General features: G+C 43.3%; 1 protein-coding gene across 3 annotated transcripts in view; it reads left to right on the top strand.

The window, feature by feature from the left end:
- The window catches only part of BLK (BLK proto-oncogene, Src family tyrosine kinase), a 54,725-nt gene that overhangs the window by 9,496 nt on the left and 20,043 nt on the right, over positions 1–25,186 (top strand). The window contains exon 1 of one of the 3 annotated variants that reach the window (XM_028520176.2): positions 20,891–21,777. The exons of the other annotated variants lie outside the window; for them this stretch is intronic. The gene's annotated coding sequence lies outside the window, so the exon portion shown is untranslated. Of the gene's footprint in view, positions 1–20,890; positions 21,778–25,186 lie in introns of those variants that run through there. 3 annotated transcript variants of the gene reach the window in all.

Raw genomic sequence — 25,186 nt, 5'->3', positions numbered from 1 at the left:
TTCGTGGTGGGCATCACCCCTGTGCACCCGCTACCTCAGGCCTCCTTGCTGTCGCCTTTCACTTCCCCATTGCTCCCACGTCTTTGAACCCTTTGGGATCGGTCATCTTCTGAATTCCCCCTGCCTCATGGTCTTCTGGCCCTGGAATTGTCAGTCGTAGGTCATTACTTGTGTCCCATGTGGAAGCCAGACTGCTGCTAGGCCCTGCAGGTACAGAAACGAGAGTTGCTGTGAAGTGAGACATGTACATCCATCCTTCCCGCCCCAATTGGTTTGTGATGGGGCTGTCACCCAGGTCCTGCCACACTCTTTGGTGGGGCCATCAGACAAGGGAGCCAGTCCCTCGAGGCCAGAAGAGCCTCGGTGGAGGAACTGAAGGAAGAGGCGTTCCACAGGAACCAGGGCAGCCTCGCGTCTGCTGAGCGCTTTGGGAAGGAAGTATCATGTGTGCAGGATGCGGCCAACCGCTGCTCTGCCTGTTCACGTCCCCCAGATGCAGGTGCCAGAGCCCACAGCTGAGAGCGAGGGGGTCAGGGGCTTGGCCTGGGGGGAGTGAGCCGGGCTCTGAGGTCAGAGCTGCTGTACCACCTGTGCTGCTTTTACTTAGGGGGCTCTGTGCTAATGACAGGTATGCTGACTATGACCCTAAGAAAGGTCAAGTGGCCTCCTGATGGATGAAGCCACTGCCCCTCCTGTAGGCTACACTGCAGGAAGGTTTTCAGTAATCTTCTCCAGGTGGCTGTGGTGAGCATACCTAACCTCCCAGCACCCATGGGGACCCTGTGAACCTCCTGTGTCTGTTTCCAGCATCAGCGAATGGCAGTTGTCCCACCAGGACTGGGTCTGTAGCCCTGGACAATTCATCTACTTCCGACTCTGTGTGTCAGCCTATTGTGGATGGTGTGAATCTGAAACTCAGAGGCTCACATAGATCTAGACCTGAAATTCCTTGTGCTGTTTGCAAAAGGCAGTCTCCCCATCAGCCCAGACTCGGATGCCGGATGCTGAGGCCCTAAACTGTGCAGGGCCTGCTGGGAACAATGAAGGCACTCTCACTGTGGGTCTGCGGGGCTCCAACCAGGTCCCCGAGGCCCAGGCTGCCTTTTCATGGGCAGAGTGAAGATCCAGGCTGCTGAGAGGCTGGGAATGGTCCACAGCCATTTGGAAGAACAGGCTCATTTTGTACAGATTTATCACTCATCTCCTTACTTTAAAACTGTAGAAATTATATAATACCCAAACAATTTTTTGAAAACAGATACAAGCCATCAATAATCTCACCAAGCTCACATTTTCTACCAAAGAGCTGCTTGTCTTGGTTCACATGATGCACTGTTTCGCCACTGGAATCATGAAAGATTGATGACTTCAGATTCTGCTTTTTTTCTTTGTTTTCTTCAGCACAGCTCGGGCGTCTTTCCCACAGCCACGTGTCTTCACAGTGGCCGTTTTGGAGGCTGCAATAATATTTTACTCTGTTCACTCTATTTCACCATTTCAACTAGACATTCGTTCAGTCACTTCCCTTTTTTAAACACTAGAGAGGCCTATAATTACAAACAAAGGAGCAGGTAGCTTGCAAAGATGTTCTGAACGTCAGGGTGCAGCTGAGGGCTATGCGTTCCTACTCCCTTCACAAAACGACAGCGACAGAGAAGAAATCCTCGTTTTGCGGGTGGAATGGGGTGGACTTGAATTTCCTGGTGATAGTGGCCTGAGTTTTCCATCTTCTCTCATCTAGTTCCCTTGTTGTCGGCAACCCTGTGAGCTGGCCAGGGTGACTGATGTGGTCTTTGGCCAGAGAACAGACTTTCCTCTCCATGAAATGAAATGACTCATAAGGAAACAAAACCCAAGGGTTTGGCCTCATTTGTCCCAAAGTCTAAACCAAGGTTCTTAATCAGAGGTCCATGAATCATTGTGGGTGGGGAGGGGTCCTGAAACTATGCTCAACATTTGACATATATGTGCATGAATGTGTTTACTGGGGATATTGTCTGTAAACTTGCCAGATTCTCAAAGCAGGCTGTGGCCAAAACCATATTTTGGAGGAAAAAAAAAAAGCAATCTCTCTCTCCCTTTCTTTTTCTCTCTCTTTCTCCCTCTCTCTCTCTCAGTCTGTCTTTCTCTCCTCCCCAGCCCTCTTTTGGGAGTCTGGGACTAAAATGAAAGAATCCTAAAGATTTGTGTCTACATACAGAGCTCCACTCCTGACTTGGGGAACATATTATCCCCAGCTTCAAGGTGTGGACACCGAGGCTCAGAAGGGCACACAGCTAGTATGTGGGGAGCCTTGGACTTGAACACAAGTCTGCCTCCCTGCCCAGTCTCTGTGTGCACACCCATCGTGCTACACAGTACCTTTTCGTAAGAGAGTCGTTTTTAGTTTTACTTCCTTAACCGAAGATAATTGCTAATGTGTTAATGAGATTCTGCCACGATTAAGCCCATCCCCGGTCCTTAACTGAAGGAAGTGTTTTGGCATTTTTTAAAGCCTTACATGGCTCTCCAAGGAGCCAGGCTGACACAGAAATATTTGTGGTTGGTTAACTGTTCTTTCCTGCTACAAGCATTAGCCACGGGAGGTAAACCGTGTTTATCAAACTGAAGTGTTATCATTCAGGGCTTAAGGAGACCCAGTGACTTTGAAATTCAAGAGACCAAACCCAACAGTTCCCGGGTGGGAGGCTTCAACCCACAATTCCCTAAGCACTGTTGGGCCTTCTCAAATATATGTTTTTATTAATAACACACTGTTTGGCACCAGTAAGTGACTTTGGCTTCCTAAAAGTGTTTGATTTCCTTCTCTCTTAGTAATCCTTTCCTAAATCTCTTTAAACTCAAGCGCTGCTGCAGACCTGGAAGCCCAGAAGATAAGGAATAATTCAATTTCTTGTCTCCTGGTTTGCTCGGGAACCTCTGCTAAATTAACCACTCATTACTACTAAAAACTGGCGGCCTTTCAAGAGGAAAGACTTTCTGAAATACATGAAATAAATGTGCAATAAGAGAGTAAATTTTAATTTCCTCTTGGGCATCTTAGACATAATACATTAAACATTAGATCAGTGTGCCTTGTTGGCCCCAGAGTTTTGACTGAAGATCAGGAATCCGGGTACAGGTTTGGGGTGGGTACTCAGGGTGCACTGGATTTGGTGTGAATGACATCTTTATACCATTGTCTTAGTAGATTCATCTGTTTACTCCCTATGGCAGTGGGTTATTGAGGGAGTAGATGAGTAGATATTTATGTTTAGGTTTCCCCCAATTGATTGATTAATTGGTCCATTTATTTATTCATTCATTCAAAAGAAGAGAAAGATTTACTGCAAATCAAATGTTTCAAATGCTGAGATGGGTCCTGAAGATACAAAGGTGAAAAATTCAAGTAGCTCCTTCCCTTAAGGCACTCAGGAGGAGCCTAATTCAGAAGGTAGACTTTAAAGGAAGGCCCAAGACACAGTGACTGGTGTTGTAAGACGTGCTGGGGGCCGGAGGAGTGGGGGACTGCATGGGTCCAGGGAGGCAGGAAAGGCCCCCCAGAGCCGATGAGGCCTGACCTACATACATCTCCACGCAGACTGGTTCTTCACTCAGACCTAAGGAACGCCACCCAAGAAAATGATGTTAGGTGTTTCTGTAGCTCTCCTCCAAAATTTATTATCATTCTTAAGGGAGTCTAACCGATATCATCATTAGCCTGTGAACATCCTCAGCCTGAACACTGCACTGCACTCAGCCTGCGGCGGGCAGGCTGGTGGGCCCGCAGGAATGCGCAGACGGTGTGGAAGGTGGGTGGTTCTCCGCTTTTTAGTTTTGTAATTTTGGCCTCATCAGAGATTTTTGTGTGTTACTTCATAAACTATAAATTAGTTAAATGATTTTATTTGATTTTTTCAGGCAAGCAGGAAACATTTCTAGCTCTATTTTACAGATAAAGCAACTGAGGCTCAAAGAGATTGACAAATCTTGCTCCAAATCACACAGGCTCCTAAATAAATAAATATAATTGTTTCCTCATGGTTCAGGGTTACTACTGTGATATAACACTGTGCCGTGCTATGATAATAATAACCGACATTTATTGGGTGCTTACTATGTGGTAAGGTACCATTCTAAGTGTTTCATATGTATCCTCTGATTCAATATAACTTCATTTAGAAACTTCTTTTCATAAAAGATTTTTGACTTTTTTGCCTTTGCCTCATCTAACAGATAAATTCAGATTATCCATTTTCAAGGTTTTCTGGCAACATAACATGATTATCTTTCTAAAAAATTATTCAAAAAGTCTGGAGCAAGTCCCTCTCAACAAATACATTCTTTTTTTTCTCTAGATAGAATATCTACTTTCACGCTTTATCACAATTGACCTAGTCCCCCACCTCCATGCCCATGGCCTGGTTTATCCTGGCTGAGACCACTGATGACCCTGTGTGGTCGGCTCAGGAACCAGGACCCTCAAACCTGAAAGTGCACGCCCTGGGTTGGGAGGTGGGGATGGCAAAGGCCGGCTAATGAGGCTGAGGGTGGCAGAAATGAACTCTGGTGCTAGAGGCCTTGAAAAAGCAGAGAGGAAGTTGAGAGGGGAAGAGAACCGGAGCATCACTCCTAATAGGATCTCCATGTCACTGCCTCAGGCGGGACCGACTGCCTGTCTCATCCCCAGGTCTATCCTCATTTTCTGTAGCTGTGGGCAGAGCCCAAGTTACCACCTACACCCCACTACTCCTGTATGCCCCCATAAATCTATAGTGGCATCATGGGCCCACCAAATGTTAGGTCACACGGAGTTTATCCACCCAAAGTCCACATCTTACATGTGAGGAGACAGAAGCAATGAGATGAAGTGACTCACCCAATCTGCATCGTGAATAATCCAGTGATGCCCTTCAGACATTATGAGATGTTGAAGTGCCTTCTGAACAGCTCAGAGCACGTTGGGAGCATTTATTAAACTCCATGTTATTTAAACCTGGTCAGCTGGCAGACCAGGCATCGCAGATTGTATGTAAAGACCCTGTATGAACGAGACTGTGGTGGGGAACCAGAGCAGCCCACTACCCAGCCCAGCTGGCTTCAGAGTTCCCTGTACCTTGGAGAAGTCTGTGCCTCGGAAAGTGCTTAACTCATGGGCCTGTCTTTTGTGAGAACAATATCTGGGATTTTTAAATAGGTCACAGTGGCTGTGGTGTTTTATTACATGAAGCCAAATAAAATTTGTAATATATACCCATTTTCATAGTGGCTTTTTCATAATAGCCACAGTTGAGTGAATAAATAATAGACCAACAAATCATTGCATACACCTGCAATGGAATATTATTTGGCTTTAAAAGAAGAAGGAAATTTGAACACATGCCACACATAGATGAACCTTGGGGACATTACGCTAAATGACACAAGGCAGTCACAAAATGATAAATTCTGAGTGATTCCACTTGCATGAAGGATCTGCAACAGTCAAATTCATAGAGACAGAAAGTAGAATGGTGGTTGCCAGAGGGTGGCGGGGTGGAAAATGACTTTTTCTTTAATGGGCATGGAGTTTCGATCTTGCAAGCCAAAAATGTTCTAGAGATTGGTTGCACAACAGTGTGAAGATACTTAACATTACTGAATTGTACACTGAAAAAATTAAGATGGTAAATTTTATGTTAAGTGTGTTTTACCACAATGTAAAATTTTTTCTTTATTTTCTTGTTGACATTATTACAGATACCCCCATTTACCACAGTGTAAATTTTTTAAAAAAAGAAATAGAATAGAACAGAAGATATTTAAGTGGGTTGCTTGTGGAAGGGTAAGAAATGCTTTGTGAAACTTTCTTTCGTGGTGTGGGTGTGCCTATGTGCACCCAGGTCTGTTCTATCTTGTGATGCACAGTGTATTTCTTACTGATGATCACAATAAAAAGAAAAAAGAAAATTTTGGCAGACACTGCAGTGGATGGCCTCAGACCACTCAGCACAGTGGGACCTCCCCCGGCGTGTGGTACAGAGAGAGCTGCTCGGAAGAAGGCTGCTGTCACTCTATTGTCACTTCCCCAGGGACCTGCTTCCTGACCTACTCAGGAAGCACTTGTTAATGTCCATTGAGAGAAAGAGAATCTAGGGGTTCTTGTACATTCTCTAGCTTCATCTGCTTTCCCAAGAAAACTCCATGGATGCGGGAGAGAAGGAAATAACAAGTATTTAGCGCACTCCATGGAAGGGAAGGAAGGAGGGACGGAAGGGAGGGAGAGAGCAAGGGAGGGAGGGAGAAGGGAAAGAAAGAAGGACCGAAGCAGGTGGGAATAAAGATGGAGGTGGTCTAGATTTCTCAGACTTGCAGATATTGTATAAATCCCCTGTAATCTCAGGAAGCTAAGAGCCTCCTTGGAAGCCTTCTTAGGGCTTCCACAGGAGTCTGGAAATCTGGAGGCTGTTCTGCAGACACAGCAGGGAAAAGCACCCCCTGCTGCTGGGCCAGCAGGGGGACACACCAGGTGGCATCCTGGGGGACTTGTGGCTGGGAACTGCCCCGGGGCCGTGGGCAGATGCAGACATTCTTTCTGAGACCATCCTAGCTGTGGCAGGAACCTAATAAAAGTGAAAGTGCGGGTGTGTGTTTAATGAAGCAGCTACCATTAACACCTGATTTATCACTTCTATAAAGTGCTGCAAATAAAGTGCCTGAGCTCCTCACAGCAGCTCTCTGATAAGGAGCGTGAGCTCAGTGAAGGACACACAGAGCACTGACTTCAATACACTCGTTGTGCTTTACAATCCCTACTCTTCCTGCAATTCCAGGAAAAGTGGTAACGATAGTTCTGGGCCACGGACACTAAAATGAGGGTGGGTCTTCATCCTGACTCATCATTAATAACCCTGAAGCTTAGTACCCTGCCGAACCTCCCAGGGCTGCTGCAAGGACCAAATTTGATGACACATGCAGTTGCCACTATAGACAGTAATTCAGATGGATGCCATATTAGAAGAGGATCCATCGTCCATTCATTCAAAAGTACCTGAGTACTTCTACTGCAGGCACTGAAGTTACATCCATGGACAAAACAAGGTCTGTCCTTGCCGGGCTCACCTAGCAGTGGGAGAAGACAGGTGCTAAACCAATCAGGAAATCTATAGTGTCAGGTGGGGATCAGGACTATGGAGTAAAAGAAATCAGAGTGAAGAGCATGGGATGGGTGGGTTTGTGTTGTTCTGAAAGGCCAGAAAACGCCCCTCTGCTGATCGGGTGGCATTTGAGCAGAGGCCTGAAGGGGATGAAGGAACCGCAATATCTGAGGAAGAATTTCCGGGCAGAGAAAGAGCCAGTGCAAATGCCCTGAGGTGAGAGTGTGTTTGCTAGTGTGAGGCCCAGTAAGGAAGCGGTGTGCTGGGGGCAGAGTGGCGGGAGGGAGCGTGGTAGGAGACGGGAGAGGAGAGAGGGTATGGGTCAAGTCTAAGGACTTTGGATTTTCTGTGTGTGTCTGTGTGGTAAAATATACATAACATACGATTCACCATTTTAAGTGTACAGTTCAGTGGCATTAAGTGCATTCACATTGTTGTGCAGCCATCACCACCATCTATTTCTGAAACTTTGTCTTTCCCAACTGAAACTCTGTCCCCATTTGTTACGGGCTGAACGGTGCTCCTAACCCCTAATACTTCAGAAGGTGACAGCATTTGGAAATAGTCTTTCAAGAAGCAATTAAGTTAAAATGAGATCATTATTTTATAATTCGGCCTGACTGCACTCTTACAAGAAGAGATCAAGGGGCAGGCAGACACAGAGGGAGACCACATGCAGGTGCTGGAGGAAGACAGCCATCTACAAGCCAAGGAGAATGGCCTCGGAGGAAACCAACCCTTCCAACACCTTAGTCTTAGACTTCTAGTCTCCCAAACTGTGAGAAAAGACATTTTTGTTATTTAAACCACCCAGTCTGCTGTATTTATCATGGCAGCCTGAGCAAGTAAATACACCATTAAATACTAACTCCCCATTCTCCATCCTCCAGCCTCTGGCGGCCTCTATTCTACTGCCCGTTTCTGTGCATCTGACTGTTGTAGATACCTCGAGTGAATGGAATCATACAGTATTTGTCCTTTTGTGCTCAAGACCTTTTACTTAGCATAACGCCTTTTAGGGCACCATGTTGTGGCATGTGACACAATGTCCTTCCTTTGTAAGGATGAATACTGTTGCATTGCATGGATGCACCACAGTTTGTTTATCCATTCATCCATCGACGGACACTTGGGTTGCTCCCACCTTTTGGCAATTGTGAACAGAGCTGCTATGAGCATCGGTGTACAAATATCTGTTGAGATAGAGTTGCTGGATCATATAACTATTCTGTTTAATTTTTGAGGAACTTCCACACAGGCCTCTGGATTTTACATTGAGTGCGGGCTTAGGGCCGTTGGGGGTTCTGGGTGGAGGAGTGTCATGATGTGACCGATATTTCCCAGGATCACAACTGGCTGCCTTGCTGGAAGTGGGCTGGGGGGAGGGCAGATAAAGGAGCAGAAAGAGCCGGGAGGAAGCTGCTACAAGAGTCCCAGCTTTGACTGGGACGGCAGCGGTGGCAGCAGGGGAGGTGGCCCAGTTCTGGATGTATGTTGAAGGCAGAGCTGATGGGTTTAGTGACGGTTTGTAGTGAGAGGTAGGAGGAAGAGTGCAAGGAACTAGAAGATGCAGTTACCGTTTGCACAGATGGGGGAAGCCTTGAGACTGGCAGGTTTGTGAGCAGACTAGAGACTTGTTCTGGCCATTTGAAGTCTGAGCTATTTACTAAGTATCTGAGGGTCGGTATCAATGGTGATGTCAGCCGGTTCTCTGAGTCTACCAGCCCCTTTCTCTGGCTCTTTTCCCATGTGAGTATCATGGAAGTCCCAGCCTCCAAGCACACGAGGCCTTTCAGACGCAGCTGGGCTTCCGAGGGCTTCCCGCTCTTGCAGGTTATGCCTCACCCTCTGTGCCTCAGCTGCTTCCTGCATCCTATTGAGAGAGGGCTTTCCAGGGTGTGTGCAAGTGAGAAAAAGCAGCCACCAATTACCTTAATTCCAATAACATAAACTAGCTCCTAAGTTAAGACTGGACTAATCTATTATTAAATAAAAGTAATACTGTTAACATGAGTAATAACTTCTCCCTGCATGAACTTGTATCAGAATGAATGAATCACTGATAGTTTACAACAAAATAACCTCAATGCAACCATAAAATATTTATCAAACAAGTTGATAACCCAACACAGGCATGCATGCGAGGAAAGGTTAAATGATGTCAAAGGAACTGGTGGGGGCAGGAGACGGTGGTCCAGCTCCTGCAGACCTCACATATCTCCGGCTGAGCACACTGCTGTGAGGCCAGAGCTCACCTGTGCTGCGGTCAGAGCTCTCGGCCCTGTTACACAGTGGGACACTACTCCCCAAGGCCCCAAAACAGGACCCTGAGTCCAGGGCCCCTCTCAGAGCTGAGAGTGACTTCTGGAAAGCCAGGGGAGTACATTTCCCAGCAACAGCAGCAGCAGCAGCCCGGGCAGCCCAGCCCTGTACTGGGGGACGTGAGGGGGCTCCAGTAGTAGTCAATAAAAAGATGTGAGAGCAGGGCATCCTCGGGTGGCTGGTCATCAGTGAGTGCCATAGATGCCAGCCTTACAGAAAGGGAAACTGGGGCTGGGAGAGGGGGAGTGAATGCACAGGGTCCACAGCCCTGTTGACTCAGGTCTATAGTCCAGTTCTCTTTGTTCTGGGAAGGTGGCAGCCTCCCAACCCTCACCCCGGAGCGGCCCAGGCACTCACACAGGCGTTGGGAGCCCTTTATGCTAAACAAGACGCAGGCTTTCAAACTGAGGCTTCAGCTAAGGCTCTAGATGGTGGCTGCTCCTGGCAGAGCTTGGCTGCCCAGATCAAACCCCACTTTCAGTTTTTAAAACCTGACCTGTCCAAACCCTGCTGGATACTGGGCTCTGATTCCAAACACAGACATCCCACAGCAGAGGGGTGAGGTGCAGCAGAAGACTGTACTTCTTCAGGAGGATTGAGGGGCATTTCTTAGCCTTACTGTAATACAGATAGCCCCCCACCCACATCTGAAGGTCACTGTCACTTTGTCATTGGCAAGTCATCATTTCCGTCCACGTTCCCCATTTCTACTGAAAACACCCTCATCCCGCTACCTCTCACCCCACCTGCTGCATTGCTCTCTCGCCTAGTGACCTGCTTCTGGGCTCACACCCCACAGTCGTCTCCACACAGCAGCCTCAGGGATCTTTTTTAAGAAAGGTAAGTCAGTCCTGCTTAGAACCATCTGATGGTTTAACATGGCATTTTGAAAGAAAGCCTGATTTCTATTTCTGCCTCTATTTGTCCTCACCTCCTCCCCGCTGCCTCCCTGTCCTCTCCACTCTGAGCACACTGACTGACCCTCTGGCTCCTAGAAGGTGCCAAGTGTATGTTCTCCTTAGGGCCCTCCCCCGCTGTTCCCCCTGCCCTTCCAGACCTTCGCCTGCTTGTCATTCCAACCCCAACGTAAAAATCTCACCACCTGGGAGAGGTCTTTCCTCCTCACCTGAATAACCCAGTGCCTCCGTGGTCTTTCTCTCATACCATCCTCTGTTGTCTTCATAGTACTGACCTCTTTTGGAACTCGTTGGACATTTACTTTGTTTATTTGTTCTCTGGCTGCCCCTCCACTCACTGCTGTGTTTGCTAGATTTGGGTTGCAGAACTGGAACCTGGTCTGTCTCCTTCCCCACGTCTGCCCAGCACTCACTCCCCAGCCTGGCCCGGGACTGTCTGTGCTCAAAGCTAGCTGTTGGGGAGAGAAGGAGCCCCTCATAGGAAGGAAGGAGGCTGCACAGGCCTAGCCTGTGCACTCCAGGGCTACGCTGCCATCAGGAGGAGCTCACACACAGCTGCTGGCAGCCCACATTGTCACAGCCTTTTTGGAAAGCAGTTGTCAGTTTGGGTCAGGAATCCTGAAGCAGTTCTGTGGTACTGGTCCAAAGCAGCTTTCCTTCAGAATCTAAACGGTGGGGGGAAACATGAAATGTAGGCAGCAATTTATACAGAAATAACAAAGTTGCATGTGTGGGTATACGCACACATATAGGAGAAACACTTTTAAGTATGTTTATTATAAGTTTTGATGGCATAAAAAAACCCATGATATAGTTTTAAATAAGAGTTTTAAATAGCAGAATAACAGCTAAGAGGCATTTAGAGGCTATTGTGCCAGGCACCAAGTACATGCCACGGACTTGACTTATACTTCCTAATTCTCCCAACAACCCGTGAGGCAGTCATTAGTATTTTTCTGACCGGGAAAATGAGACTTGAAGGGGTCAAAGAAGTTGACAAATGTGACATAGTTTATAAAGTATAAAGCCAGGATTCAAATCCATTTTAAACCATGCTTCATACTGATTTCAGCTCTGTAAAAAAGTTTAAATATTCATATCTTCCCCCACCCCAAAAAAAAGATTAAGAAGAAATATACCAAAATATTAACAGAGGTTGCCTCCAATATTGGGATTATGAAAAGTTTTCTTACAAACTTTCTATATTTAAATTTTTTCTATAGTGAGCACATATTTTCATGCAAAGTTTTGAATTTTATTAAAAAATAAGCTGTTACCCCCAAAACTGCAAATGAATAAATGTAAAAACTAGAAGAACTAGGGTATCTATATAGCAAAGTGAACAATTCTTAAAACACAATTTCAGGGAAAAAAGAAAAGTGAGTTGAGAAAGGGTATATGCATTTGGAAGCCATTTTGCAAAACATACAAAGCTAGACTATATATTGCTTATGGCTTTGTATACATGTCATAAATGCAAAAAATCACACATGGCAATGACACCCAGTAACTTCAAGGTCATGATTCCTTTTGGAGACAAGGAAAGGAGAATATAATGCTCAAGCTTTAGCTGTATCTGTGACATAAAAAAAGAGAGGAAAGAAGAAAAAGAGAACTGAATAAGTGTGACAAAATATTAGTATCTGATATTAGTGCTGTTACATTAGTTTCTGTGCTTTTACAAGTGTAAGATATTCATAATTAACAGTAAAAAAATTTAAACTAGTTTTATATTTCTACAAACTTGGGGTGGGGAAGGAATTTCTAAGTATGAACGTCAAAGACAAAGATTGGTGAGAAAGATTAATAAATTGGCTTGATAATGATGAAAAGTTTTGTGTACAATAAATAGCATAAACAATATTAAAAAGCAAAAGATAAATTGAAAAAATATTTACAATATACACAATAAGTTAGTGTACAAACTAAATACATAACTCATACAAAGAGGTCCCAGATGTCATTAAGATAATGATAAACCCCTCAATGTAAAAACGAGTGGGGGACCTGGGCAACCACTTTGTCACATGAGAAATGCAAGTGGTTGATGAATATATAATAAATATTAATAACAAATGAAATTAAAACTATGTTGTGTATCACCTTTCGTGTAGCAGATTGACGAGATTTCTTTAAAACTTGATAAACTCCCTGGTGAAGAGCCAGGGAGACTGGCTGTCTCGGGCACTGCGAGGGTGCGAGTCGGTGCCCCTGCTGTGGACACCGGGTTAGCGTTGCAGATCCAGATACTTAGAAATGTGCATCTTCTTTGACTTAGTAATTTCACTTATAGGAAAACAGCTTTAAAAATATTGAAACAACTAAATATATATTTTACAAGGATGTTTATTACAGGTTTCTTAAGTCTAGTCAAAGGTTGAAAATAACTTTTTTGACCAATAGTGGTTAAATAAATTAGTATTAAGTCTTTGCAATAGCAATAATAATATTGCTTCTAAAATTGTATTTACTTATATAATTTACACTGTACTGTTGACTGAAATAACTATAGCACAATCTGTGTAAATAGCTTGGCCCCATTTTTTTAAGTGGGTGTGCGTATATTAAAAACTCTGGAAATTCATCGCTGAAGTGTTCATAGTACTTTTCCATTCATGATGAAATTGCAAGTCATTTTTATTTTTTTCTTTGCGTTGGTCTGACTTTCAGCATGCATGTATTATTCACTTAACAAAAGCTAGGTTAAAATGTAAAAAATAGCTTTTTAAATAAATTAATGAGTATAAAAATGATAACTATTATTAGGGAAAGTGCAGGGAGATACGTACTCAGGTACTGCTATGTGAAATTCCTGTGTGAATTCCTGCTGTGTGAATTTGCAAAATCTATCAGCAGACTTAAACACGGTGTGCTCTTGGGCCTAGCAACTGCACTTCTAGGATTTTCAACCTCAGCCAGGATTAACGGGGGACATGAGCAAGGGTAACGTACACAAGCAAAGGACATCTTTGCCACGTTATTTTTTGATACTAAAAAGAAAATGAAACGACTTGGGTGTGTAACAAAGCAATGGGTGAAATAAATTTGGTGCAGCCCTCCGATAATGCGCCCCCGGCCTGACATTCAAGGCTCCAGGCAAAACAGGTGGCAGGCGGAGATGGCCACGGCACACTCCTCTGAGGCAGGTCACAAAACAGGATGCAGACAATGATCCCAGTTTTGCTTTTCTAAAAAATGGCGATGGAAAGTTACACACCAGGTTGTTAACAGGGGTTATCTCTGGATGATGGGGTTGTCAGTAATTTCTATCTTCCTCTCTACTTTCTGAATTTCCTGCAACAAAAGCAGATTACAGGCATGAAGAGGAAAGTATATTTAATGGGATTCCTGAAGGGGGCTGAGTCCTCGGAGGGCAGGGTGGCCTGAACAAGTCAAGGCAAGCGTTCTGTCACTCCGCTCATCCTTCCTAATGCTGCTCCTGGGCACGCAGCCCGTACTTGTGGGGGCAGAGAGGATTGCCTATCTTCTTTTATTTAACTTCACATTTTAAAACGACATTTAAAGGTATTGTGTATTTAGGTGTATTGCTTTGCGTTTAATCCAAACTGCACAGAGGTATTGTGAAGCAAATACAGAAAGTCCTCCACCCCTTTGCTTGTGAATCGCACTCTCCAAAAGCAGCTTTGTTAGTGGTTTCATTTATACCAAGGGCTTCCAGGCATTGCTTTCTATTTGCGAGTATATTTGTACAGTCCTTTTTATTTTTTTTTTACACAACCAGAATCATAGTATTCAAAGCATTCTGCAATTTACTTTCACTTAATGATAATGTATTCTGAACGTTTTTCTTCATTAGTTTTTTTTATTCCTTTACTAATTTACACAGTGGGGCAAAAGTAGGTTTATAGTTGTGAAGATGTGAAACAGAGTTTATTCATGTATTATTATTTATTAATTATTTTCCAAGTGAACAACTATAAACCTGCTTTTGCCCCACCCTGTATTTATCTAACCTTTCATTTACTGACTTAGGGTTTATTATTACATTAGTTGTAGATGAATGTAGTTTCTTCAAATGTGGACAGCCCAAATGCTTCAAACTGAAAAAATAAGTTTGCCTCCCCTGCCAACACCCCAGGAATAAGCAATGATAATAGTTTTTTTCCCCAAAGTTTCTCTTTTGTTACCTTTACAATTTTAAAGAATACTAGCACTTTTATTTTAAATATATTCCTGGGATGATTGTATGGATTTGCTCTCTGAAAAATGCAGAATGCACTTCCGTATTTTTCTTCTACCTTACCCTCTCTCCTCTCTCCCCCAAGTTTTTATCCATTTTTATCCTATTAGTGATTGACTTTATAATATAGAATACTATAGTTAACCCTTTATATCTTAGTTTTTTAACCTTAGACAGTATATTGACTCTCCACACCCACTCCTTTCAACTTCACACATTACTTTTTTGTTCTATTATTATTTCTACATATAATATATTTATTGTATTATATGCTCCTAACATTTATATTCTGTTCTATGCTCATATTAATTTTATGGTATTTCACAGTTGAAATTGCAAAGTCTCAAGTTTTATGCTTAAAGGTGAATTAAGTGATTGGTCAAAAGAGTTGTGTTATTTCATCCTAACTTAAATTCGGGGAATTATGTTCAGTTTCTTACTAAAAAAAACCTCAAAATAGGAAAAGGTTGTATGAAAGAATCCCTTTCCCTTCTTTAGTGTACGTAGTTCAAATCTTTTGTTTTTGTTGTTACATTTTCTACATCCACGTAGATTGGCCTCTTTTGGACTCATCAACTAGCATTACAGAAAGAAAAAAACCATAAATTTTTTTGTATGTGGTTGTCCAGTTGTTCCACCACCATTTGTTGAAGAGACTTTCCTTTCTCCATTGAATTGCCTTTGCTCTTTGTCAAAGATGATTTGACTTTGTGGGTCTGTTTCTGGGCTCTCTATTCTGTTGTATTGATCTATCTGTCTATTGTCTCTTGATTGCTCTAGCTTCATAGGAAGTAAGTCTCAGAGTCAGGTGGTGTCAGTTCTCTGACTTGGCTCTTCTCCTTCAGTTTTGTATGGACTATCCTGGGCCATCTGCCTCTCTAAAACTTTTTCATCAATTTCTCGATAGCCACAAAATAATTTAGTGGATTTCGATTGGGATTACAGCAAATCTGTAGATCAAGTAGGCGAGAACTAACATCTTAGCAATGTTGAGGCTTCCTATCAATTACATAGAATATTCCTCCATTTATTTAGGTCTTCTTTGATTTCCTTCATCAGGGTTTTGTTGTTTTCCTAATATAAATCTTGCACATATTTTGTTAGATTTATGCCTCGGGTTTCATTTGTTTGGTGCTCATATAAATGGTGTTGTATTTTTAATTTCAAATTCTAATTGTTTATTGCTGGCATATAAGGAAGCAACTGACTTTTATATATTTTAACCTGATAACCTACAATCTTTCTATAATCACATATTAGTCACAGGAGGGATTTTTGTTGTTGACGTTGTTGATTCTCTGGTATTTTCCAAATAGACAGTCACGTTATCTGTGAATAAACGTAATTTTATTTCCCCCTTCCCAGTCTGTATATCATTTATTTCCATTTCTTGCCTTATTTCATTAGCGCACACTTCTAGTATGATACTAAGAGTGGTGAGGGTGGACATCGTTGCCTGTTTGATATTTTTAGTCATTCAATGTTCTTTTCTGGGCTATATCTCAACCTCGTATTTCAGATCATTAATGTGAACTTCAGCCATAGCCTACTTACTGTTTTTTAATTATGATTTTAATTTGTACTCCTTTTTTCTAATTATTCTCCTTTCACAGCAACTTATTCCTTTTAAATTTATAAAATCTCTCTGAAGATACTAAATAGAGGTTTTTCTTAAAAGTTATTTTCTATACTCTATCTCTGCTTTCCCTTGAATTATTCTTTGTTTATTTTGAGTCATTTATTTGTTTATTTATTTATTTTCTGTGGATTCTTCTGACATGTAGTTGACTGTTTGTCTTTATGGATAAAGGACTACATTGCTCTGAATTGACAGCTGACACAGGTTTTCTCTGCAGTTGTGTAGAACTATCTCCCCACGGACCCCTTCCTTAGATGGAAGGACAGCCTGTGCATTTTGTGTAAGATGAGTGGGCTCTTCTGGAGGGGTAAGAAAGAGGTAAGAAGGCAACCAGACTGGCTTTCTTAAAAAGCGAGACAAAGTGTAATGCTGATAGTGCTGCCTGGCACCAGTGATCCTGTCAGCTGCTATGGTTTCTGTGGGCATCATGATAGTGGCTATGCCCAGATTTGTGAAGTTGTTACCTGCTGGTATGTCTAAGTCTTTTCTAGCCAAAAAACATGCTACTTTTATGAGGCACTCACTGTATGCCAGACTCTTATATACACTATCTGTATTCCTTAAAATAATTATGCAAGGTAAGCATATTATTTCCATTATGCAGATGAATAAACAGAGGCCTACAGGTGATGCAGACACTGGTCCACAGTGTCTGTGTCATTATGGATGAAATGAGACATTCACATGGACTATCGAGTCCAGTGGAGATAAACAGACAACATGGCTTTTCTCTCAGGGGGAGCAAAAACCTTAGCCTTTGCTCCAATGAGCTTTTATTGTCTTACTGGACACTTTACAAGAAGGTCCTCATTAACTATGCACAGGCTCGCTTTAGGTGGTTACCTTATACAGAAAACAAAGGAGCCAATGCTGCTAATCACATCACAGAAGAGGGATATTTGCAGATGAAAAGGCAAAAGTAGTTGGACCAGTTACACTCATCCTTGGAAGGTTTAGCATGGTTTTTAGGAAGTTGCTTTGCAGTAAATGTCCTCAATTCAGGGTGAGGGAGTTTTAGCAAAAAGCAAGACTCATAGGGGCCTAGGTACATTGCAGGCCTGATTCCCCACAGGAGAACCTATCCGTGGCCATGGGTCCTGTGCATCTCCGAGTGGGAGCTGGGCCCACACCGCGCAGAATGGCCTCCCACATGCAGAGACTAAATCTCACTATCTTTTTCAAACAGCTATCAGGCATCACAGCCAAGATTCAGCACATTTCTTTGAGTTCCCAAAGGCAAGAGGTGCTTCTCTCACCCACTGTGCCACGCCTCACGTTCTACTACAGACTCAGCCTCTCTTCCTAAGGTGCCTCCCTGGGTGATTTCTTAACCCTCGATTGCATTCCTGAGGGGTTTTGTGGTAAACTTCTGGCTCTATTCATTTTTTTTCATTTTTACATCTCCTGAAATTCTAAAGAGCAAGATTTTATGTCTGTGTAAAAATTACTGATAAAGTGTTGACTCAAAGAGGTGAAACTAGAACCCCGCAGCACGCCACCGCAGGCCTCCCTCTATGTGAGATTGAGCTGTTCTGTACTCGGCACGACTCGGTAAGTGGCTCCCTCAGACCGGTCTGCCTGGCTCTGGAACAGCAAGGCCGGTCCAGAATGAGAACCACAACAGTAACTATAAATAAATGAAAAACTTGGAAATGTCCAAGACCCTCATCCTGTCCTAAAATCTCGCTATAAACCACTTTTATTTACTTATCATTTATATATCAGTATCTAACCAGTTTCACATTCCTCACAGATATCATCATCACAAGTGTTTTATTTTTCATTACCTCACTTACTTTGGAACAAAGTAGAATCAGCCAGACTTCGAAGTCAGATAGACCTGATGTTCAAATATGGGTCTGTGACTCACTGTATGGACTTGAGCAAGCCCTTGAACTTCGCTGGGCCTCGATTTCTTCATCTGTAAAGTGGGAAGGAACACGTCTACTGTTGAGTCTAGACGTGCACTATACATAAGGCACGTAAGGCACGTAGCATAGCGTCTAGACTGGAATCAGAAGGAGTGCCAGGCACTGTGCTCGTCATCATCAGCATTCCCGTTCTCATGTGAGGGGCAAATGCTGCAACGACCGTTGTATTGGTCATTTTAAATCTCCGTATCGCTAGCTGGACATCAGTGTCTCTACATCTACTCAATAATCACCATTAACCCCCAAATGTCAGGGCCTGAGACCTTTTTTGTTTCTTGCTTTTTCTGTCTTTAACCTTTTCCAGTTCATGTTTAGAAGCATAAAACAGAGCCAGCTTTTTCAGCCCCAATGTCCCTTCTCCTTCCCCAGACCTGCTTAGAGGGGCTTCCCTTCCTCTGTTCACAAATCCTTTCCCTGGGTTGTGTTTCCTAAACATCAAAGAAGCGGCTCAGAAGGATTGAACAATGGAGACAGAGCCTTTTTAAAGAAACCCAAGTCGTGAAAGGATGTGTGTCTGGGAGGATTGCCTGTGAGCCTCAGCGGGAGAGAGCACGGCTCTGCAGTCACAGAAACGCGACTTAAATCCCTGCTCTACGCCTGCTCTGTCACCTCAGTCTCCAGTCTCCTGTCTGAGGATGAGGACGGGGATGAGGACGGGGATGATGCTTTTATTTAGCTCATAGGGTCATTCTGAGGCCCCTAAGATACCGTAAGTGAAAATACTGTTGTGAACTGGCAGGCATCAGAGAGACATTATCATTGCTATTATAGAAAGAGGTGCTCTCTCCCCCGTATCAAAAAAATTATGCAAAAATACAGGGTACAACACAAATAACACCTCTTTTTATTATATAAAATCTCTTATTGCAAAATCATAAGCATGTAATTCTGTAACATAACAATATCACAGTCAAGCACACCACATGGCATTTTAGGTGAAATGTTCCCATTGCTCTCCATCTCATGCGAGACATTCACGTACCCGACCACCCATACTCAATGGCGTTACTTCTGCTGGATCCTGTATATTAATGTGTAAGGAATGTTTATGTGGAGGACAGAAAACATTCATTTCATTTCAAGACAAGAGGATCACTGGCAGGAAAACCACAAGCATTATTTATGAGGGACTCACATGTAGAAATACCCAAGGTCAGCGGGACTGTCTTTTGATCCTTTTTTACAACTCATACCCCAGAAATGCAGCCAAATAAAAGAAAAGGTCATTGTAAAATGGGGTAGGTGAACTCGTCTGCATCTGTAGCGGGTGCTTGTGAAAAACACAGACCCTAGAGCCCCACCCGGGACCTGCCGGGGGCTGGGCCTCAGGGGTCTGCAAACTCCTGGTTGGCTATAATGCAAACAGAGCTGTAAGAACTTTTGTGCTAAGCAGTCAGAACTGACTCCATTAGGAAGTTGTGCACTGGTGATTTAATGTTTTGTTTAGTTTTTGAAAATGAAAACAATGCAAGAAATTTTCAGAAACTGCAAAGTAGATTGATGTTCATAGTCCCATCAATATGAAATACAACAGTAGCCGTATTTATATTTTTGCATGGCAGCAGCATGTTTTAATCAGCACTATTGTGGGGGGTCTTTGAAATATAAGTTTGCATGATGTCTCCCATTAAAGGAATTTTATTCACAGCTAGTAATTATCACAAGAATTTAAATATCAATACAGTGCCACTTTTCCACACTATAGCCTAACAAATTTCAAGCTTCTCCATGTCAGCAGAAGCAAATGCAGGGGACTCAGTAACGTGCGTCTCTATTTTACTTAACACAGCTTCGCAAGAGTGCTGTCTTCCTTCCTGAAGTGTTGCACTGCACCCTCAAACTTTTTACCACCTAAAAAATCTCTTCATCAACTTTACCACCGTGGGGAGTAACTTTCCACTGCGGAAGTATTTTCACTTGACAAAATTAAAATAGCCACATGTGTGTCTCCTCCTCTCCGTGCCTAAGTTGCACCCATGTTGACCAAGGGCACGCACAAGTCATAAGTCATCACTGCCAGCTAGCCTCTTGCCAGGGCGCCTCACGTACACAGAGGCCTTCCACACCCAGCCAGGAGTTACAGCTCTGCATCAGGTCCTACACTAGTTCTGGGCAGACATACCACCATTGTTTAAAAGTATTGCACAAGGCATTAATTGCAGCTTTTTTGAATAATTCTGTTGTATACTCAACAATCCAGCCAATGGAAAAACTTTTTCTGACCAGGTTTTCTGTTTCGCTGTCTTTGGGAAAGCATTATCTCTCCATATCCAAATATTACCTGACCCTGATGAAATTATGCACAACATTTTTTCTGGTGGTCTCTCTTTCTCATCCTTTATCAACTCCCAACTAGCAAGCGTGGAAGGAATGATGGCATTGGAGCACTAGTGTTTAGTAACCCAAATGGAACCACCAGTGGAAAGGTTGATGAGATGCTTTTCAATGGCAGAATCAGGCTGGCAGCGGCTGAACTCAGGTCTACCTTAGTTAGCATCACTAAAGTGGTATAGCCAGACAGTGTGCCAACTATGTGGCAGCATGTGAAACATCCTGAGAGCATATGACACGGAGCATGTGTCACCCCCATAAGACGTCCCTACAGGAAAAAAGTGAACCTGAATCATGGGACCTATAGAGTGAATGATATGTGCACAGAGTAGGGGAACAGGTTCGAGGAAACAAGGGGAGGGACAAGTGATGTGGTGTCACAGGGGAGCTCGATCCAGAATGCAGAACAGTCTGTAGGACCACCAACCTGGTTTTCACTCACCGACGCCATGAAACAAACCAGGAGACACAAAGACAAAACAATCATATGTCAAGCATGAAGTTTGTTTGAATTTTAACTAGAACAAACCAATAGCAAGAAGCCATTTTTTGAGACAGTTGGGGAAATTTGACTATGGACTGGATTTTAGCTAACCCACAAAGGAAAGGTAGAAAGTCCCCACAAATCCCAGGTCCCCTTGGAGCATCAGGCAGCTCTGGAGAAGGAAAGTGCCCCCCAGGTTCCTGTGGTCCTCCTCTAATTAGTATCCGCTTAGTGCTCTCTGTGCTCCTGTTCTTTCCCGCCCTCCTCTTGCCTGGTTCACACGACAACCACGTGAATTATATATTATAGGCTGTTGGTCCTTGACCTCTGTAAAACCTACATATTTTCTCGTTATGTGTCAATATCCTAAAACATTCATCATGTGTTAAATTTGGGCTTGAGCACATCAGCTGGTGAAGAAACATTTGCAACCAACACAGGGGACTGCCACCACCTGCCAACAGCTCGGTCTTGGCAAGACAACCGTTTCCATCTGGGTACTAGTGTTTGTACAAGTGTTTTAATATTTTGGTGCAGTTTTCCCTAACTTTACACAAATAGTCAGATAGTCATTGGAATTATGCCTATAATCATGGGTAAGTGCACCAGTGAAAGATGCCTGCGAAAGGCTGAAAATAGACTGCGAGGCTTTGCCAGACAAGGAAGGTGTAACTGAGAATTTCACAACATGACTAAATTCTGCAGAAACAGCACGGCCCCTCCCGCCCGAACAGGAAAGTCCATTGTTCGCCTGCGTGCAGCATTCCCCTTTGTGCTGCCTTCAGGCGGGTTTCAGGTGTGAAATGAGCAACGGTTTCGTGCCGCCCCTTCTTACAGGTGAGGAGACTGAGACTCGGAGAGATTCAGTCATTCGCCCAAGGTCACACAGCCAGTACGTAGCCTGCTTGTGAGTCCCGGTTCCTCGGGTCACCTGCTCACCCTCACTGGACCAGGGAGGAGGGGAAAAGCTATCTGCATCTCTGCCCCACATTCCAGGGTGGCACTCACCCTCAGATGGTCTTGCCCCAGCAGCTCCACCAAAGGTTTCTGCCTTGGAGGGGAGGGTTTGGGAGCCAGGTGGCAGCCCCGTCAAAAAGAGAAAAGAGTATCTGAACCTGAACCCCGACTGTGAGCCAAAGGCCACCCATGTACCTGCTGTGGGCAGCGAGCTCAGGCGACCCTGAGGCAGAGAGCACCGCCAGCTCCTGGCTCTGCTACCTTCACTGGGGCCTTCCGTGGCAAGCCACCTTGCCACGCTATCTTCAGCTATAAAATGAGGATAATTAACTTATCAGCGCTATCATGACCACCAAATAAGTCATGTATGTCAAGTGCTTTTCAACCTGTGAAATGCTAGACAACTGTAAATGAAGAGTTTCTAGTTTCTCTATTTTTAGTTGTTGCTTCCACCACATCCCCTGTCTGTTGGGCTGTGTTTTAGGCTTTAAGCCTCTGCCCTGGGGCCAACAGTGACCTCCCCACTGTGGTCAAAGTCTGCACAGGGGGTCTAATCCAAACTGAAGAAACAGACAAAAGTTCCCTCCCCCACCTTCTAGACCTCTTGCTAGCCCCCCTACCATACATGCGTGTGCATAAACACAACACACAAGTACACACATGGGTGTAGGCACATGTTTGTTCTGCCAGGAACACATACACTGGTGCACATGTGTGCACTGACACACACATACAAACTCACACCCTTCTCCCATCCATTCTTCACCTCCAAATTGGAGGCCAGGGTCTTCCATCCAGCAAAGCCACCTGAAGCCACCCAGAGCCTGCATGTGTTGCCCTTGACTTTTGCATGGACTTCTGCCATTTCCTGGCTCCACCCAGCCTGAAACGGCTAAAATATCACAGGGGGGTGGCTCTAGTCATCACCTGGCCTTCTTAGTAACCCCAGCCTCCAGTCGGAACCGTTGGGGTGGAGGAACCCATAGAGAACCTATTTACAAAACCCGTGAAAAAATCATGTGTGTGTACACAGCTAAGGAGTTGGAAGACAAAGAATTGTAACCAGTGGGTGATTTAACTTTAGGCACTTTCTTCTTTGTCAAGTTACTTAAATGTTCAGTTATGTTGTTTAGGTGAACATAAAAGTTTGCACAGGAAGTTTGTAATTGGTGGCAATGTGGCTGGCCGAAGAGGGCTGGTCATTTGGGCAGGTGCGGAAGCCGGAGTCCAAGTTGGGAAAATTCTAGAAGCTGCTGCCAGCTCACCTTTCATTGAGTCAGGAGACTGGGAGAGGTCAGGAAAGGCCTGAGCCTCAGGCTGCCCTCACCAGTTGCTTGGTGGCCATTCTCAAGAGCTGGGGCTGGCCTTGACTCCGGACCTTTTGCCCCTTCTGTTGTTGGGCAAGCCACTCACATTCTATTTTTATGTTTCTGCTTATTATGGCCCTGGCCACGTAGCTCAGTTGGTTAGCGTGTCATCTCATTATGCTGGGGTTCCATCCCCAGTCAGGGCATATACAAGAATCAACCAATGAGTGTGTAAATAAGTGGAACAACAAATTGATGTCTCTCTCTCTCTCCTCTCTCTCTCAAATCAATAAAAGATTAAAAATTACAAAATAAAAATAAATACTTGCTTTTAAAGAATTCCAAGGACTATATAAAATTATTAAAAAGAAGATAAAAGTCACATGAAGTCCTGAGATAAACATCATTCACATCTTTAGAAATATCTTTTTGGAGCACTGCTTTGCATTAATGCCCACCCACTCACCCACACCACAGTTTTTTTTAACTTCCTATTTTTCTGGAAGGGAGACTTAGACCTCTTTTTTTTGTCTCTACCTCCTCCACCGATAACCAGAGTAAACAACCTGGTGTTCGCTCTCCCAAACTGCTCTTCATGTGACAGAGAAGCAAGCACGAGCACATGCCTGTACAGGGCTTTCTTTTCTCATTCCTCACTGTTTCTAAACGTGGAGTGATCGCGTGGTCTTGTCTGCATCCTACTTTTCTCACGTAAAGGCATGTTGTAGAAAACTCGCTTAGCCTCTCTGGTGAAGATCTAGCACCTTGTTTTAAATAGTTGCATTATATTTTATAGACTTTTGGAGTGCAGATTTATTCAACAATTCTCTAATTAGTGAGCGATTACAAAGCTTTTTTTTTTTTTGCTGCTACAACCTTCACTGCAATTAACATTTTGATATCTCATACATGCCTATGTAATGATGCTTTATTACTCTGTGGGACTCCTGGAAAGTGGGATTATAAATCAAAAAGAATGTATAATTCTTCACTTTAATAGAACTTGAAAGATTGTTTTCTAAAAGGTTGGCAATATTTCATATTTTATTTGTTCAGGAAATATTTATTAAGCTCTGACACCATGCCAAGCACTGTTTTAACAATTAGGATTCAACAATGAATGAAACAAAGATCCCAGACCTCACGAGGGTTTCATCCTGGAAATGGAGGGGAGAGGAGCTGACAAAATGACAGTAACTTTAATAACTACTTTGTACCTGAAATATAGGAAAACACATTTTCCTTTTCTTTACTATCAACAACTGACATTACCATTCTTTTCATTTTTCTCCAATTTATTGATGTACTGTGATATTTTATTACCTTAATTTGCATTTTCTAATCTGTAAGTAATTCTAACATTTTTTACGTGTTTATTTAGATATTTGGACTTGTGTTGGACGAACTGCCTATTTATAATCACACATTTTTCTGCTGGGTAGATTGTATGCTAGATCCATACTTCTTGTCAATGTTCATGAGCTCTGTGTATGTTATAAATAGATATTTATCTGCTGTCTGCTTTGCAAATCTTTCCTCAATCTATTGCTTACATACTGATTTCATGATGGTTTCTTTCACCATGTAATATGTTTGACATTTACAAATCTGTCTTTTTGTTGTGATTGTGATTTTTGGTCCTCTCTTACCTTCTGCCTATTCTACGTTCGTCCATTTTTATCTCTAAACTCTGGGTCATGTGAATTGTTTTCTAAATTTTCTTCCAATTACATTTTTTTATTTTTGTAATATATTTTTCAATACACATGGAATTTACCCTTTAACATGGTATACACTAGGGGTCCAATTGAATAACCATTTTCCTAATAGTTGTTTATTAAAATAAACCCTCAATTCTCTGCTGAATGACAGGGCCACCTTTTTAGCTCCCATATGCAGTGGGGTCTGTTTGCCTGCTTATTTATTGTTCCGCCCCACTGGTTGTCTGTCTCCTCATATTCCAATTTCATGCCGCTTTGAGT

The sequence above is a fragment of the Phyllostomus discolor genome, chromosome 8, assembly GCF_004126475.2.
Source record: "Phyllostomus discolor isolate MPI-MPIP mPhyDis1 chromosome 8, mPhyDis1.pri.v3, whole genome shotgun sequence".
NCBI lineage: Eukaryota > Metazoa > Chordata > Mammalia > Chiroptera > Phyllostomidae > Phyllostomus > Phyllostomus discolor.
Note: the sequence above shows the minus strand (reverse complement) of the source record. Positions and strands in the feature narration are given on the sequence as shown.